This window comes from Pollicipes pollicipes, unplaced genomic scaffold (genome assembly GCF_011947565.3).
Source record: "Pollicipes pollicipes isolate AB1234 unplaced genomic scaffold, Ppol_2.1 Scaffold_3087;HRSCAF=3621_pilon_pilon_pilon, whole genome shotgun sequence".
NCBI lineage: Eukaryota > Metazoa > Arthropoda > Thecostraca > Pollicipedomorpha > Pollicipedidae > Pollicipes > Pollicipes pollicipes.
Genome location: NW_023596225.1, coordinates 19,281,520 through 19,299,715, shown reverse-complemented (window position 1 = coordinate 19,299,715; position 18,196 = coordinate 19,281,520).

The following is an 18,196-nucleotide window of genomic DNA, read 5'->3' as shown; positions in this document are numbered from 1 at the left end:
CCTGGAGCGGGAAGCCCTCTGCCAAGCGCCTGGTGCCGTTTTGGACGCTGACATTGTTTGTTGAAACTTGTGATAGCCCATTACCAGGGAAGAATGACCGGCCAAACATTTATGCCGAAATAAACATTCTCTTGCAAGCATGATCCCTGCCAACTGCTAAGAGAGGCTCACAGTACGCTGCAGGCCGTGAGAGTTCCATGCTATTGTGTTTGCTTCTCGCGATTTTAAACAAAATGCGCTGCAAGGATGGGACAGTGTTTGTGCAATGTTAGGCATTGCAAGTACTGAAAGGGAATTAAGATGACTTCCTCACAATAACTATTTACGCGATATTCGTTAAGTTCGTTGTCTTTCATGAATTTTCGGTCACGGACCTTGCCCACAAAGTCAAAAATTCCAATAGCAGACAGAAGAGTGGGTGATGCTGCAAGTGTCACTCATGCGACTGGTTCCCATGGATACCGAATAAACACCCTTGTGAAGAGCCAACAACCTAACCTAGCCCCAAATCCACAGTGTGGGGCGGCACATGGTGAATCATATTTGAATTTTGACTTTGTAAAGAAGGTCCGTGACAGAAAAATCATCAAACACATGACTTACTTAACGAGTATCACGCATATTTCTATTGTGAGGAGGCCATTTTAATTCCCTTTTAATAAAATGCATTGCTATAAGGAAACGTCATTTCCTCACCTCAGCCGGAGGCAATCCGGAGATATACAACCTTGTTCGAAGTGAATTTTTTCTCCATCTGTCTTAACATTCCTTTGCCCGTTGGATGTTTGACTGGGATGTTGGGTCGACGACTTTTCCTATTCACCAATGCTACTTACATCAAGACGGATCATCTTTGAATCATGTGCTACGCATGACAACAGCAAAGGGTACATTCAGGAGCATTAAGTCGAAGAAGTTCCCGTATCTAGCTTACCAAATTAGTTGTCTTAACTGACTTAACAGTAACGAGGAAAATCTCAAACTAAGGTTAACTAACGTGTTGAATGCATCACTTCTCTTCATTATCACAACTTGATCTAAGCGCTAGAAGTAGTTGCAAGCGTGCGAATATTAATACTTGGACACGCTCCAATAAAATTGCCGATGAACCTGATTGCCAATAATTTGCGAGCAAAACACTTAATGCAATATCAATAGAAAAACACCACATCACAAGTCATTTAAGTTCATAGCAACCAGGGCAAGCAGCAACATACAGACTGCAGAAATCACACATCATTCCCTAATTGCCCGGTAGGGGTGACGACCCCGAAACGGGTCGCCCAGTCCTACTGAATCGTTGCCTGGCCAGGCGACCAGTTAATGGGTCATATGCTGAGGTGCCTTGCGATCTGCACCTCAGCACTGCCGGAGGTGCAGCACTACATTCAGCTACCCGGTTCGGCGCTGCTCTCAGAGGACGAATCGAGCGCTGAGTGACCGGGGCCGTACACGACGTGATATCAAGATGGGTAAGAGCAAGCAGGACGAATTAACATCCAGAAACGCTGTCGACAGCGCGTTTGTGTTGTCAATAGATGTATTGTGAGCTCTTATGCTACATATGTTAACATTTCACGAAGTGTTGGTTGAGTGAGGATATCAAGCAAGCACTGGTATTGTCCAAAAAAACTGGATGTTTCGATGTTTCATATTTGAGAAAATTTGGGAAAGCATATTCATTAACGAACTCCCTCCGGCCCTAAACAGACAGACAAATCCATGCACAAATCTTGAGCTATCAAGTGGTTGGCGGTGAGCACTTTTGATGCGATTGCGGCAAAAGTGTTCTCACCGTGTCTTTGTAGTGATCCCATTATGAGTGTTTTTTATGTGTATCAAAGTGATAATGGGATTCTGTCTTACTTTGATTAGTTATGCTTCATTTATGTTGTCCGTACCAAAATATGTTTTCCCACAGGAGTATACACTTCGTTATCCTTTAAAATTACAAACTTATTTTTTGTGCCATTCAGTATTCTCCGACGAAGAGATAGGATCTCGAAACGTTAGAATATAAGAAGCGATGAATATATGAGTTATTTTGTGCGAATCATCTTTAATTTAAGCAATGATGCCAAGTCAAAGGCCCGGAAACTAAAACGATGCGTCAAAAAGCTTGTCAATGCTGAGTCAGCAGTTATTTTGAATCAAACACAACACCACACACACACACACACAACACACACACCAACACACACACACACACACAACACACACACACACACACACCACACACACACACACACACCCAACACACACACACACACACACACACACACACACACACATACATACATATATATATATATATATATATATATATATATATATATATATATAATTCTGGCGTTTGCATTCTGGTTTCGCTGTCTGCCTTTCTTTGCAACTGAGATATTCATAATCGATTAACATTCGGCAGAGGACATTTTTTGTCGTTCAAACAAGCTTCAAATAATAGGAGAAAGAACAGCCGTTGGCTTCTGGTTTGTCGGTATCATTTGCTGAAAGTGTTTGTGATAAATTGATGGCATTTAATACGTTCTCGGGTAGAGGTCAATTTGCTCTAACCCTAAGACTTGATTTCCAAACGTCGGACCGCAGCCGCGCCAATGGATATGATTTACCCCAGACCATCATTTGTAAATCCCCCGATGATGAAAGGATGTGACAGGTTGTGCATGCTTTCTTCGTATGCAAGCTATGCGGTAATTTACATCACGCGATATGGTACCGAATTGCTGGCCAAAATTTGTTTTCCCCATTTAATTTCCCGGACCCTCAAGTCGCGCTTCAAAACGCCACATTTTTTTATAAAACCCTCATTTGAGATTGCGGCTGGTATTTCAAATCCAATTTGGAAGAAAACCTTTAGTCGATTCAGAACCTATAACCAGGGATGGACGTTGCTGTCTTAGCCACATAAAAACATGTACTTGCACTCTGCACTGACACATAAGCCATTTAAGTATGCTACCTAGTGCTTTATATGGATTCCTAAGTCGATTTAATCCATTTCAATCTGCATTTATCTCAAAGGCAATGTTCCACATTTGAAGATATTGCAGCATCCATCAGATATGATGCAGTAAGCTCACCTATAATTATTGGTATATTTTTAAGTGGGAAAATCTGCTTTGGATAACGCAATTTCTCCGTTTAGCAAATGCGCTTCTTAATGCATCGTAGTTTGTTTATGTCATCGCACCTTGCACAACGTTGATTCAGAAATAATTGACGGTCGTTTTATTTGGAAACCGTGCTCGCGAGCGCCAGATCTGAACGCCTGGACAATAATATTTTTATTGGCCTTGATCGCCGCGTGGCTGCGGGAGTGACAGGATTTAAATGACTTTATTATCACATCATGGAACCTTGGGTGACCTCAAAATAGTCTCCCGAAATAGTCTGCACGTCTTCGCGAACGTGTAGTTCAGAAACTACGGAGGTTTAGGTCTTAGGAAGGGCAGGGCTGTGAACCGCACCGAATGATCTTCAAGATCGCTATTTCGGCTCGAAACCCCATGCACATGTGGAACGCTACCTTTAGTCTCTTAGACAGCATAATAAATGTCATTGCTAAGTGTATTTTACCCCGGACCCGAACCAAATTTTATCCCCAACCCGAGTGCGCCACCAGAAATATGTTCACCACCTGTGCGTTACTATTGACAGATCATGTTTCCAATCTTATTCGGAGCACTTGGACGGTAAGTTAACATTTGTAGATTGCTGGTTTTTTTTGTAGGCCAATTTCACCCGACCATAAATGGCTGAGTCGTCTGCATGAATGTGACACTCGCGCAGACCTCTTTCCCTTGGTTTCACAATTCATTTGCTGACGGTAGGTCGGCATGTCCATGTGTGCAATGTGGATCGCACTAATGTAGGTGTAATGTTTGCGTCTAATGTCAAGCCAAATTCACCGCCGCGAAACTGTGTGAATGTGCATACTGTGACAGGCTAAGCCGAACACCGAGTCGCTCCCAAATGCGCGGATACTTTGAAAACATAGACGTCGTTAAGGATTAGAAAACAAGAATATTACTTATATCAACAGCTGGGTAGCTGTAATAGAGCAAGACAAACACCGCCCACCGCAAAACAAAGAGGCTTGAACTTCTCCTTCGGTCCAAAACTTCGGTCCAAAGCTTGACACAAACGGCGAAGCGGTTTTTCCACTGACATATTGTGGAGTAATTTTGCCTCGGTCACTGGGCAGGCAACGTCGTGGAACCTCAACCATGTCGTAAAGGACACGACAAGGCCGCTTCTGGAGGGTTTCCATGTTTTGTTCATGGACGTTAAAGTCGTCATTAATCCGGCGGACGACGCACAGCGCAACAGTCCTCCTGCGCGACCGCTTCTATCCCCTAGCACAGATTTTCCGACGTGCCGACAAAATTTTGAGTAGCCACTGAATGGACGGCGGTACGCGCCTCCTGGGTCACGCACCGGACTTAGGCTCACGTATGTTCATCCCGTGTCACGAACCGCCATTCTGGGTCATGCACCTGCCTCTTGGGTCACGAACCCGTTCCCGAGTCACGCACCTGCCTCGCTTGGGTCGCGCACATGTGAACGGGTCGTACACTGACCTCCCGGGTCACACGCCGACCTTCTGGGTCACACATTGATCTCCCGGGCCATATAACGACCTCTCGGGTCACACGCCAACCTCCCGGGCTACGTACTCACCTTCCGAGTAATTCGGTACTTGGGAAGTGGCAAATCGTGGGGAAATACACCTTAATGTTACATTGATTTTCGTTACATGTAGCCCTAGGTTCGGAAGAAAATGTTATATAGTATCAACGGTGGAAACCGATTTCTGGCTATTGTCCTATTTAAAGCTGCCAATCCTGTCAACCCTGAGAACCATGGTCGCTGGCAACTACCAGAATACATTCATGCTACGAATGCTAGGAATATCAAGGTCTACTTATCTTATTGTTATGCTGCATTGCATGTCTGCCAATTTTCCGGCATGTTAGTTGCATTGGTAAGAAATGACCCGGGGTTTTCCAACGCATCAGCTACCTTGTCACTGATTGCTACCAATAGGTCAGTGCAAAAATTGTCTGTGGAATATACGGATGGGTAATGCAACCTAATTTTGCATAGCTTGGTATAAAAATGAGGTAGTATGCTTATTCAAATTTATTTCCGTGGCTTACATCACCGTTCGGTATCTAAATAATTAGTTTTAATTTTAGCAGCTTCATTGGCGCCCAATCCGTCCAACACATGTGAAAATGTTAAACCCGCTTTATAATGTTTATTTGTTTTGAAAGTTCCGGATCCTATCCAGCCTGATCCATGCATGATTTTGCGATTGTGCATTTGCCCAATCTATGAGGTGTTCTATCGTATCGTATCGGATAAATTCTAATGCAGGATGCAACATGTATCCAACCAATGGCCCCACACGGAGGCAACTCTATGATACCGCCTCCAAACGAGAACTGTGTGGACTGTATGCCGACAGAATGCTACCACGAGGCCGGCTGGGTCAACTCCATATTCACAAGATGCCTTTTCGAAGCAAATACCAACCATATGCAGACCCGGCTCGGCGGCCGCCCGCATTGTCAGGCGACGCTGAACCGGACCTGCTCGGAGGGAAAACGACGAGCGGTGAGAAATGAACGGATCATTGACAGAGCTGAGACAGCGTCACAGGTCTCAGGGGTCGTCACGAGACTCGATTCGATCAACTCCAGATGACCCCTCAGAACCACCTTCCGGATTCGCGGGCCGGACGACTTTGCTCGCGCGTCACGTGCATCGCCCAAATCCTGTTCTGGTCGCTAGTTACGAGTCTGCTGAGATTGCACGTTGGCGGCACGTGTGCGTGGGGCTCGGCGGGGCCCCTACATCTAAGGCTTATCCAGTTTTACCAGCCCCATTCAGTCTCATTTCCGGAGCCAAGGCCGTGGAAGTTTGTCCGAAGCAGCCGTCAAGCTGTCAGGTGCGAGGTGCATGGCCTCCTAACACCGATTCCGAAATAAAGTCGCAGCGCTCTTGGCCGTCCGAACGTTGAGATCGCAGTTGTGCAGCCAGGAGTGTCACTGTGAGTGAGCGCGTAACCGTACGCAGTCAGAGACGCGTCTGGTCGTCTGTGTTAGCACGTTTACTGGCCCCAGTTTCTAGCAGTGTAAAACAAATAGACTTACTAACCACATCCAAGCCACGGTCACACAGAGGACTGATGAAGTTAATGGGTAGGGTCTAAAACGGCATACGAAGCAGACACGCTCATTTCCCCGATACGGCTTGTCGGATCGTCTTGAATCCCGCACCAATCAATTCCGGGCCATGAGGTGAGTCCATGGTGAGCCAATATTGAGGCCTGACCTGATGTCAAACACCTCAAACCGCGAAGGAAAAATTTTACACGCCAAAAAGCAGAAACTTAATGCTCAGACCTACCGAGCCGATCGCTGCGAAACCTTCACCGTCAGATATGTCATACCTGATTCCCTGTTGCGGCTAAAAATTCGGTTACCTAAGGTCGGAGTCAAAAGCCATCAAATCTCACAAAGTCCAAAATTCCTGCTTCCATACAACTCAGTTCTCGGAGAACCTACCAAACCGATCGTTGCTTAACTTTTCCCATTGGACGCGCCCATACCTGATTCCCTCATGCCGTTGAAAACTTCGGTGACCCTGGATGAGGGTCAAGAGTCGTCAAATTTCACAAACCAAATCATTACTTGAAGACAATCCAGCTCTCAGAACACGTGAAACCGATCACTGCGAACCTACACCATTGATGCGCAATACTCGATTCCCTCTTGCCGGGCAGTTGAAAATTTGGTGAAAACTAGGGTCAGGTCAAAAATCGTTCAATTTCACAAACTAAATTCTTAGTTACAGACAACACGGTCAGACCTTATTGCTCCGACCGTCCTCAAACCCTCACCATTCGATGCGACATACCTAGCATTGCAATGGATGCTATGGAGCCATACGCTACTGTTGTCTTGTTTTTTTTTGTGCCCAAGCGCACGGGCATTTTTATGTTTATTTTTGCGGTCGCGCACATTATAGCAACGGCGTTTCTACAAATTTTGCGCGCAAATGCAAGGGCGTCGTCTTCTCTTTTGGTAAACAGACACACAAAGCATACCTTATACGAGGCATTCAGTGCAGCACATTTGGGACAGTCGTAATCGTCGAAATACACATTGACACGGCTGGGAACAACGCGCACGGTGGAGCTCGAGGCCCCCGTCGACCAAAACAATGACGTGTTTTCCGTCATCTTTGACCGTTTGCTTCTGAGACTTGAATCTCGGTGACAAGCTATACACAGAATGCAGAAAGCATGAAGGATTCCAAGGTCACGGATCCGTCACAGCAAGGCAGCAACCACATCGGTCCGTTTCGATCAGGCCCATTAAGCCTGCTCCCACAGCCGGACAAGCCAAATCTGCAGCGTCCGTCACAGCCGTGGCCCAGGCCAGCCCAGGGTCAGTTTGATTCGGCGGACTTCTGAACGACTTGGAGCCAGCAACCAACGAAAGAATGCTGGGGAGGCATGTACGTAATCACGACAGGACGGTATTCGCATACGACAAACACTGACCCGCCGCGCACCACCACGTGGACCGTGGCCGTGGTTCTGTTGATCGCGACAACACAGCTCAGCGCGTGACATCCAGTACAATACCTCCGCTAAGGAGAAATTCAAGTGACAAATGACATAACAAACCTCATAAGGCCTAGCCAAGCTTTACGTTTTCTTGGGATCAAGAATAAAAGGAAAGGGTAGAATTGTAGATGTCATCATATTTGCAGCTTCAACAGGAAATCGGGGTAAATGGTGTACTGAATGCGAAGGCCTCGCAGCAATCGGCGTGGTAGGTTCTGAGAGCTGATCTGTCTGCAAGGAGGAATTTTGGAGCTTGTGAAATTTAACTACATTTGACCCGACCTAAGGTCACCAAATTTTCAACCGCGACAGAGAATCAGGTGTGGCATACCTAATGGTGAAGGTTTCGCAGCGATCGGTTCGTAGATTCTGAGATCTGAGTTGCCTGGAAGTAAGAATTTTGGAATTCGTGAAATTTGACGAGTTTTTACCACATTTAGGATCCCCGAATTGTTAGGTACGAAAGGAAATCAGGTATTGCTCATCATGATTTTTTACCGCAGTCTCAGAATCTTTTCCCGAATGTAGGCAGGTCAGCTTAAAAATTTGATGATGGTTAGCGAATATCAGCAAACCATAGTAAATAACAGCAAGGCGAGACTGGGTATAGCAGGAATATGGGCCGAAAAATATGTTTCAAGCCATTTTCTCTTGCAGCCACGTTTAACGCGTGAACGGACTGCATGTGCCTCTGAGACGTAAGAAAAGATCGAGCATCGAACTCACAGCCCATATCGTACCACACATAAATTCCTTTAAAGGGAGTGTCCCCCCTTTCGGCATATTTAAAAGCCACACTTAAGTGAAACCTCAGGACCACGTACGTCCAACGATAGCACTGGGTAGTGCCACTGTAGCACCGTCAAGACATATTTGGGATGTTAACTCTAATCATTTCCGAGTCCAAATTACGTTATCAACGCTTTGTAACAGCACTGCACTTCTTCCCTGCCGTCGCGACCACCGTCGTCATGACAACTGCCATGACATCTCTACTAGTGCAGCTGAAAGAACGTGTGATTGGCCCAGCGGGCGGCAAGGGCCTGTTGCCGAGAAGCGCATTGGTTCAAGTTTGAACCAGTGCGTCACCATGGACCATGCTTTTATTCCCAAGACCAAAATGCGTCTCGTCACTCCTATTCCCAAAGTTGCCTCGAAAATAGCCATGAGCGTGAACTCCAGAGGGGAGAAATTAGAACCATAGTATAACTTTCCGTTTAACTGGCAGGTCCTTGCTGCATCATGCCCGTTTATATTTTTGTCTGAACAGTTTTTGAAGCTTTGATAGCATTTCTTACACAAATATTTTGATAAACTAGTGTACTGCGCACATTACAGAATGCATACGTTGGCAAAAGCAAAACAAATTAATTGATTAATGTGTTATTCCTTAATGGTGACTAGGCAATCCAATGAAATTCTCTCGCAGGAGCGGTTACTTCAAATCGAAATTCTGAGTTAGAGCGATTCCGAGAAAAGTGGTATTGCTGATCAAATCGTACGCATCTGGCCTAACAATAAGCGATTAGTACAAAAAAGGTGAGATGCCCGTTTAACAAAGTACACATATCAAGGCTATTATTGCAGATCGTCGCAAAAGCGAATTCCTTTAAAAGGAAGCCCCTCTCTGCGTGAGTAATTCAAGCGTGATAGTCATCTGGCTGTTGCCGCGGACTTGGCCCATATCCAGTTTTGGGTTCCGCTACGTAGCGGGAGACAAGGTGCACTTCATGCATTAAATCGATCTGATCTCAGTAGACATTTTGAAAAACCATGAGCCACCGTACAGCACGCGCCACCACCAAGAACGGCTCTGCGCGGTGATATGTCGAGTTATCGGGTGAGGGAATGAAGCGAAATCACATTGTAGTGCTTCTGTCATGGTTTTAACAATGTCTGGCTTAACGGCACGATAGAGCGGACAGAGGAAGGTAATGTTTTTCGGCCATTCATGGCAGCCTGCCTCCGGGACAGCGCCTGAATTTGGCAGCCATGTCATTCCCCGCATAGGTAGAGAAAGCTGATTACAAAGTTTCGTTCCGGCGTGTACAAACAAGCGCTGCAATGAGGAGGCAGTTAAGCGGTTGTAATCGGCTGTCTGTGTTGCACAAGTTAATACTTGCGCAGTGCTGTTGTGTGACGGGGACGATGAATACAATGTATTGGGATAGTATGGCCGTGTATCTTGGAGTTTGAAACGCACTGCTAGTTTATGTATGTTGCGGCTTGTGTTGGGCGAGCCCCCAAAACAGTGCCACCTAAGAGTTGGTCAGTCGGCGTTCTATGGCATTAGTCTTGCAGTTCTTTTCTGAAGTATTTGAAGCGTGAGCGAGACCGTCTGAGATATGTTCGTCGTGCACCATGTTGCAATGTCAAGGCAGAGTTAGAAGTATGTAGCACTGCCACTGTCTAGAAACGTCTGATTTTTTTGAATTAGTTCTCTATACGTCAACTCATACCCATCCCGAGCCCCAGCTGAAAATGGCCTGAAGAGAACAGTTATCGGTTGTGCTTCGCCTGGCCTTAAGTGTATCGGCTTACTTTCCGTGTCGTAGAAACACAATCATTCATGCCAGCATTTTACGGTTGCTCAATATAGGAATACCCTTTTTTGCACGAGCAAAAGCACATAAGCCGTGCTCACCAACCATATCGCCATTGCTATTTTATCGGCTGAAGGTATAAAACCACTTAATGTAAATGCACTGGCATAGTCCTGAGTCAGTGCAGTTAACGTGCACATGCCATGCATAGCACCATGACTGATGTGGAACTTGTTGCCCTTTTCAATCTTTTCAGTCATCAAAGTGAACTCAGGCTGCTCAATCTAAAAGTTTCCCAGATCACTTAAGGACCAATTCCAGTGAGAAATCCATATCGCGCGACCGACAGGACAGAAATAAAATATCACACGAAGTTCCACGGCTCACGCTAAACCCTCCAAGTGTGGACCCTGGAACTAACCAAGTGTGAACCCGCAGGCTTCACTGTCTGACCCGGATATGATGTGCCGCTCAATATGCACTGGCGTCTAAAAACGAATCCAAACGTCCTTTCCGCGGGGCAGACAGCTGGCTCTGGACAACGCACCTGCTTGAAGCCGCGGTACATGTACTGGATCTCCTTGCGCGTGAATCGAGAGCTTCTGGTGAGCTTGTCCAGCTCCTCGGGTCGGTAGCGCACCGAATACATCCGCAGCTCGTCCAGGTCCGGAGCTGCGACAGGGAACACGCGGTCACACACACGTCTGCTCACTGCAGGCTCCTCCAGTTCCTGGCTACAACAGGTAGGTATGGGGCTCGCACACATGCTCGTTACGTGGTTGTTCAGAACCTAAAGAAGTTAACCGCGTATGTGTGCCTCAACGAAGCACATAAGTGTGTTTAAGTGTGTGCGTGTGCCATCACAGTCACACGTGCTTGTCTCAGTCAAAGTACTTCGATCTTGCGTCGCTACGGCCCCCCAATTATTTACTGAAATGTGTTGATGGCCTTCCGCTATTACCTCCCGGTGCCGAGCTGTGAAACGTGCTCTGATACGCGTCTCGACGACGTTTGTTCAGGGTATTAGAAATTCGGTAGAACGAAGCCCAGACACAATCTTCTGCACGATACTAGAAATCTACTACCTGCGTGATTATGTGCTAGACCGCAAGATTCCCATAAATATCGTGCAGCTGGTATAAAGAAAGAAAGCACAAACTCTTAGTTTTTTGTATGGGTTCGGGGCTGTGATGAAACTCTAAACCCATAATATTTGGCAGTCTGCAACTGTGCGTAGTGTGGCGCATGCACTACAAAAGTTTATTGTTTTAGCTCCAGTGGTCTTTTATCAAGAACTTTCGCAAACATTTGTCAGCGAAATTATTACTGCATTGCACTGATAGGATGTATCGACTGCAGCAAACAAGCTATCGCATTCCATCGGGATCTGGCGGAAAGTCCTTGGTCGGCCTGATCTCGAACACACGAGCTCCCACCAACCGACCCGGTTCACTATCGATGATGCCACTGAGGCTGAGCGGTGCGCTCTGAATGTCGGGAGATTTGCGGCGAGCCGTGCATGAAAACCTTGACCTGCTGCGCTGTGAAAATTTGCCTTTTCTGGACAAAAACGGCCAATAGATCCGTGGATGATAACGGAAAAAATTATTTGGTGCCGAGTTCATGGAAATCAACATCGAATTCTATCCACAGCTCTCCGAAAAGCTTCCTTTTATCACATGAACCTTACGGGCTGGTAAGTATCCTGGTAAAGTGGTAAGCTGGTTAGTATCCTGGTGAGCTGGTAAGCTGGTAAATATCCCATATGCTAAAGTGTGCTGTGGAGTGTTTGGGCTGCCAACGCAATTTGTTGGGAGCTGATTTTCAGGAAGTTACGAACACCTCGTTTCCCACATTAATCCCACGGGGTGCGTTTGCAGGCACCGACAGGCCTGCCGCTCAGATCCAGTCCCAAAGCTAACACAATGATATGACATCGCGGGAATAACCCCACGCCAAATTTCAGAAGGCCAGCTGACACTGGCACGGAGACATGACCGTGGTTGCGCGCGGAGAACGGGACGCACGTTACGGAAATTAGAAATTTGCAAGATAAAGAGGGCCAGCATTGCGCGGTGAACAATTTGCTGAAAGATAACGTTCCATTCTGGTGCATTTTACGGTGAGCTTATGATACACCGCACTGCTCTGATCGCTTGGGGAGCATTTGTTGTGGAATTTGTGCAGCTCACCTGCACTCATTCTATATGGAGATTACTTGGCGTTATTCTATTTCCCGTCATCTCGCCTGAAATTCTGAACGTCGTCTGCTCCGGGCGCTACTTGAGCTGACTCATGTATTGTACTGTACGGGTCGGCCGCCGAATGCGCGTGGCCAGCTGCAGACCAGAAACGACTATGCGTATGGGTGCCGTTGTCCAAGGCGAATTGCTTTGCTCCCAGGCCCCTGCGGCCATAGGCTGTCGAATTTCTTTTCATGCGTCTAAACACCCCTGTGCAAGTGCGTGATGCACAGCAGTAACGAATGTGGGCGCCGCCGCGACTGTCCCACCCGGATGTTTTTGGTCCGGTTTAGTTATGCCTCTCGGCCGCCGAATGCCAAGTAGTACGCCGGAAGATCTGCCGCACACAAGACCGCCGATCCAAGCTCGCCACTTCCATGCCAATACATGGACATTGCAAAAGTATCTTGGTCCGCGGTAAATGGCCATCAATCCTGAAAATACGCCAATACCCGCCAAATGTTGTTTGCGCATGAGTGTGCACGCACTTCACTACGCAGAGACTTGCGCTCTTGCTTACGGGACTGCTTGTTCTTTCCGAGTCACAATATTTGGTCCCGTTCTGCTGCGATTCCCGTGCCCGTTGCCGGATCCCCGTGTTTTGACACGCGTGCCAGCTTTTCTTGGCGGCTTCGAAATTTGTGTCCCCGCTTTGACCGATGAGGCACGTTTGCACGCGCCGACCTTGCTTCGCTGATCGGCTGCGATTTCAAGTCAAATGAAATGATGCCTTAATAGTAGAGGCTACTGACATAGCCACTCGACAGATTTCATGTTTTTCACAATTTTACGGTTCCACATGGCATGCACACCGCAAATGGTCATTGATAACGTTCGTCGGTTCCCGCATTGCGCTCGACAGCTGCACATGCTGGCCACGCGCTGTCCAGCTGCCGTAGAACAACTGTGTGCACATGCCCTTAGATCTCAGTCTTTTTTTTGGGGGGGGGGCGGTTTCCGCGTCGCCACAGCCCTGGGATGCAGAATGTTCATTTACACCTCTCAATGTTATCAGCACGAATATTCGATACCCAGAATTCAATCTTACAGCCGGAGTCCTACTGGTACACTTTCTTCAAGCGTCTTCCGACTGAAGAACGCGATTACACTTGATCGCTACAACCACATCCAAGACGCCGCTAGCTGAGCACTGCCAACGTATAGTACAACATTCCAAATCTGGTCTTAATCCCGATTCTGGTATAATTATAGTATGTTTTGATACCTACTAGTCAAAACTTTGGTGTACCCAGTGTTCTATTGTGCTGTCCACCACCACGTGTGCAGTTTTCACTTAAAGTCCCCCCTCCCCCCCCCTACCCACCCCCACCTCCATGCCTTCTGGGTGCGTGCTTCCGGACACTATGCCCACGTGCGCAAGCGCACGCCGCCTCTATGTTTCCCCCATAACGGAACCGAAACCCACCCTGGCCTGCCTGACATAAAGGTGGCGACGGCGCAGTTTGAAGGGCGGCCCCACAAAGGTCAAGCGACTTCCGGACCGAGGACGATCGATGGCCGCCGATCTGTTCACGGATCCGAAGTGCAAGCGATGGACCGCGACCGAGGAGCTAAGCCCCATAACGTGCAGCCCCGCGACGGGCTTCCCCTGTCGGGACGACAGCCATAGTGAGTTCAGCTCGCTTTCTATCTTCATAAATTTCGTTTGAAAATCGTGTGTGCCGCGTGCTGACTCGTGGTTAAAGTAATGCTTGCTGACATGATTAATCTGGCTTACTGAGTACTTTGAATTCATTTTCAACAACAGGTGCAGACAAAACCCATGGCGGGGTGAACGCTTTCTGACCGCGTTTGCAAGAGTAGTGAACCATGTTGCTATGGCTGTGCCAGCTTTTGGCAGTTAAATGTTGCACAGAAGTTTTCTTTAAATATGACACCTTGCGTGTATATTTGGGACTCCCGGATGCCACAATGTCTATTTGTGTTTGTTGATCAGTGACCCCAAAAATGCTCAGCAGTGGCACAGCTCGCGAAGTCTTTATCTGAGGCACGAATGAACGGTTTGCGGATAGAAATATCACTCATTTGTTAATCGCCCTGCATTTCTGTATAAAATTACTCTAATCCAATCCGTTTGGGGTACCAAAATCTGAAATCTGGTCCAGTTCTATCCTGGGTGATGGTGTGCAACACATTTTGGCATGACCAGGAATAAACTGCAAATAGTATGACGTATGTATAATCAAGCAGTTGTTCAAATTACAGTCTCAGTAAAAATATTTGTTGGTCCCAACAATGCCAGTTCTCTCTGACTGCCGCCGTGTGTTCTGTACCAGTGCCCATTTGCCGCCAACGTGCGGGCAGGGCTTTCGCTGACGAAAGACACCCTCATTTTTATCTCAGACAAGCCGAATAGCTGAAGATTAAAGACGCTGAAGTCTTGCGGATGTCTTAGATTTCAACATATCCGTTGGCCATCCCTCTTAGCTCAGACGAAAACATGTCAGCCACATTTTTCCTTTTCTACCACGGGTCTGCAACGGAAGGCCCGAAAACTATTCGTTCTCTTAACTGCGAAGATAAGAAGAATGATTTCCTTTCTGCACTTAGTTGCGATGGAAATGAAGCACTCCAGACTTAATTGACACGGGACTATGAGAAATTATTATGATTACTTCGCATCGACCAGAACATTGTTTGTCAGCGCATCATTTCGAGAAGGTATGCGCGTCCTGAGCCGCGGCGCGAGTGTCTTCCAGTTTGGAGGGACAGGGTCTTCCGATTTTGTTCTCTCCTTGCGAACAACACAGGCAATTTTGATCAGGTACCGGGGCAGGTCAGCGATGATCTTGTAGAAACAGTAACATAAGTGCTATTACCAAACTTGTTGGTGACGCAAACATATGGAAAATGATCACTTAAGCCTACCAGTGGTACACACTGCATATAAGGCGATCAAACAAAACATGTGTTGTCAGCATTCGTGCAGCAAAAATTTAGATAGCGTATTAAGCGAAGTAGACAACTGAGGTAAATCCTCATCCCAAGCACGAGCGAAGGGGATGGGTTATCTGTCCACCTCATGACGTTTTTTGGGATACTGCAGAACGGCTTGCGATCTCTTCCTGACGTTTTGAGTTCCTTATGCGACATTTATTTAGAATATTTACGGAAAGGTTCACGTCTAAGCCATGCCAATGGTCCAAATGGCGTAAAGTGTTATTAGTTGTTCGTGCGAGTCCAATACGTCGATGAATGTAGCTTTAGCCAGCGATGCGTTTCTAATGTGGTTACGCTTTTTCCTGAATGAGTTTTCTACGAAACGGCGGCATTACGTGATTCCAAATAATAAACCGCGTGCATCACTGTTCGTCAACTGAAGTTGACTTCTGTGTCGTGTTTCTGGTTATAAAACCTCTGGTTGTGTAGTGTGTTAATCTGTAAATCAACGTTAGCCAGTTCTGTGTTATTCCTGCAGGTGATATGCAGCATCGAAAAACATCATCCGTTTATGCTTTAAGTTGGTTTTGACCCCAAAATTTGCATGCACTTTCTGGTAACACCGTTTGTAGCTGTAAATTCATTTTCAGGTTTAAGAGTGTCCCTGCCGCATTCCCCTGTTACATTTTACCCCGAAGGATCATGTCTTGATTCCTGAAGATTTAGTCCGAATCTCTTGATCGCATGAATTTCTAGGATCAGCTCTCGCGCTAAGCAGTGACTGTTGCCGAGTCTGAAGCCCCATCCGATCATGGAATTCCTAGACAACGGCAGAATCTTGTAGCGAAAGCTTAGCGTGGCGCAGTGCCCAGCATGGCCCGTCCCGCCTTCTGACGCCAATTGACCTTAAACATCCACTGCCAGCGTCCGCAGGTCATCGCAATCAATGGTAAGCAGCGAGCACGCAAAGCGACTTGAACCCACCCCGCCATGGGTGGGTGAACCACAAGGCAGACGCTCCGACCAGTTGGGCTGTCGGAACGGAGTGTCATACATCTGATTATGCAAAACAGCTGGCTCGATATCTGAAAGACATTGGACGCTCGATATCTTACTAAATTGCTTAGCTGCTTGCAGATTGAAGCGACATTTGCGAGGAGACGGGGTCCAGATGAGAATAATAATGATACCTGACCTGATATAGCAATGACTTTGATCTCAAATTAAGAAATGTAATTATTTCAATTAAATTTCAAATGAACAACCGAGCAACGCATCATTTGTTTTGTTATCTCTATTCTATTTTGAAGACGTGCCCACAGACACAGTATTGCTATTTTTTAGTACCAATTTATATTTTACCAATTTTACCAATTTAGTTATTAATGCAATTAATATGTTAAAAATTTTACCATTTTTAGAATTCTGAACGCAATGTTTTCAGCATGAGAAAAAAGTCCGTGCAATTGTTAGTGTCATTTTATCTTTTCATTATGCATTCTGTAGAGCGCAGGCATATATTTGTGAGTGTGTCTACGGCGTTGTTCCGCTTAAACTCCTTTGTCTGATCTGTATGCCGGGCCAAATATTGCAGTGTCCGTTCAAACCGTTTGAACAATTTGACATTCGGCAAGTTGCGGCAGTGTTATGCAGTGATGACATCTAGTATTTTCGTAACGGAGCGTACGCTCAATTATCCCATTTGACAGCTCTGACTACAGTCTAACCTGTTTGCCTCAAAGTATGTCGCACATGAATCACATATTTCATAAGTGGGCCAAGTGCGCTCAGTGACTCCTATGGTATTCTGTTACAACGGTCCCGTGACAACGTCCTCGTATTTATAATATCAATTTAGGCGATATATGATACCGTTACAGTTCAGAGAACATTTACGACGGATTTCTCAAACCATATAATAAGGTTTTCGAAATCAAAACAAGGGCACAAACCTCCTGCTGCTGTCATTAAAATAGTAGATAACGCAAATTCTTGGTCTCCTTTTGGAGTTCAGCTAAATGCGATTTCATGTATGGTTTTGTCAACAACGTCCTGATAAGAATTCGGAGAACGTTGCACCTTTGGAAGCAATGTGTGATGTTTTGAGCCAAAAACTGAATGGGGGCATTAATATTTGCCCGTTTTGAAAGATGACAGGCGTCTATGGTTCTACCAGCGGGCACATCTGAACCCACGCCGGTCTAGAGGGGGTTGACCTCCTCCCCTACGGTTTTCGAGCATCTATCAAAAACGAACGCTCCCAGAAACACATAAGTTTCAGTGTCTGGTGATCTATCAATTTTGCACCTTTTCTTCAAATATGAAGCTTTGATCTACCAAGAACGGTAACCTGGGACAGGTCAAAGAGATCAACATCTAAAAACTTTGACTACACATAACTTTGTGTGGGTTATTTGCCGTTGTTTAAGCTTGTTAAAGTAACAGAACATCATAGTACCTGCCGTTTGAACATTTTAGACTTTTCGGAAAGCTCGAGATCATTGACTTTAATGCATGTAAATTTCTGCCATTTTTCGTAAGTAATGCAAACTAGTGCGCATGTTTGTCTAGTGTTGCTGTTAAGATGTGAGAAAAGACTTCCTCTATTCAGTAACTTACATGCACAATCATCACACGACTGCAAAGTGCATGACCTTGGTCCAGGTCATGACCTATCTCTATGGATGCCTTCTGCAAAGCAAATGCTGGGCTCAAGATGGGCTGTTCTTGGCTGGTAATTTGGGACGCAGAATTCGCATATTCCATTGAAGATATGTGCCATCATTATAATAAATAATGAGGTCACAATAGGTCATGTGAGGGGGGGCAAAAAGGTCACATGATGTCATTCA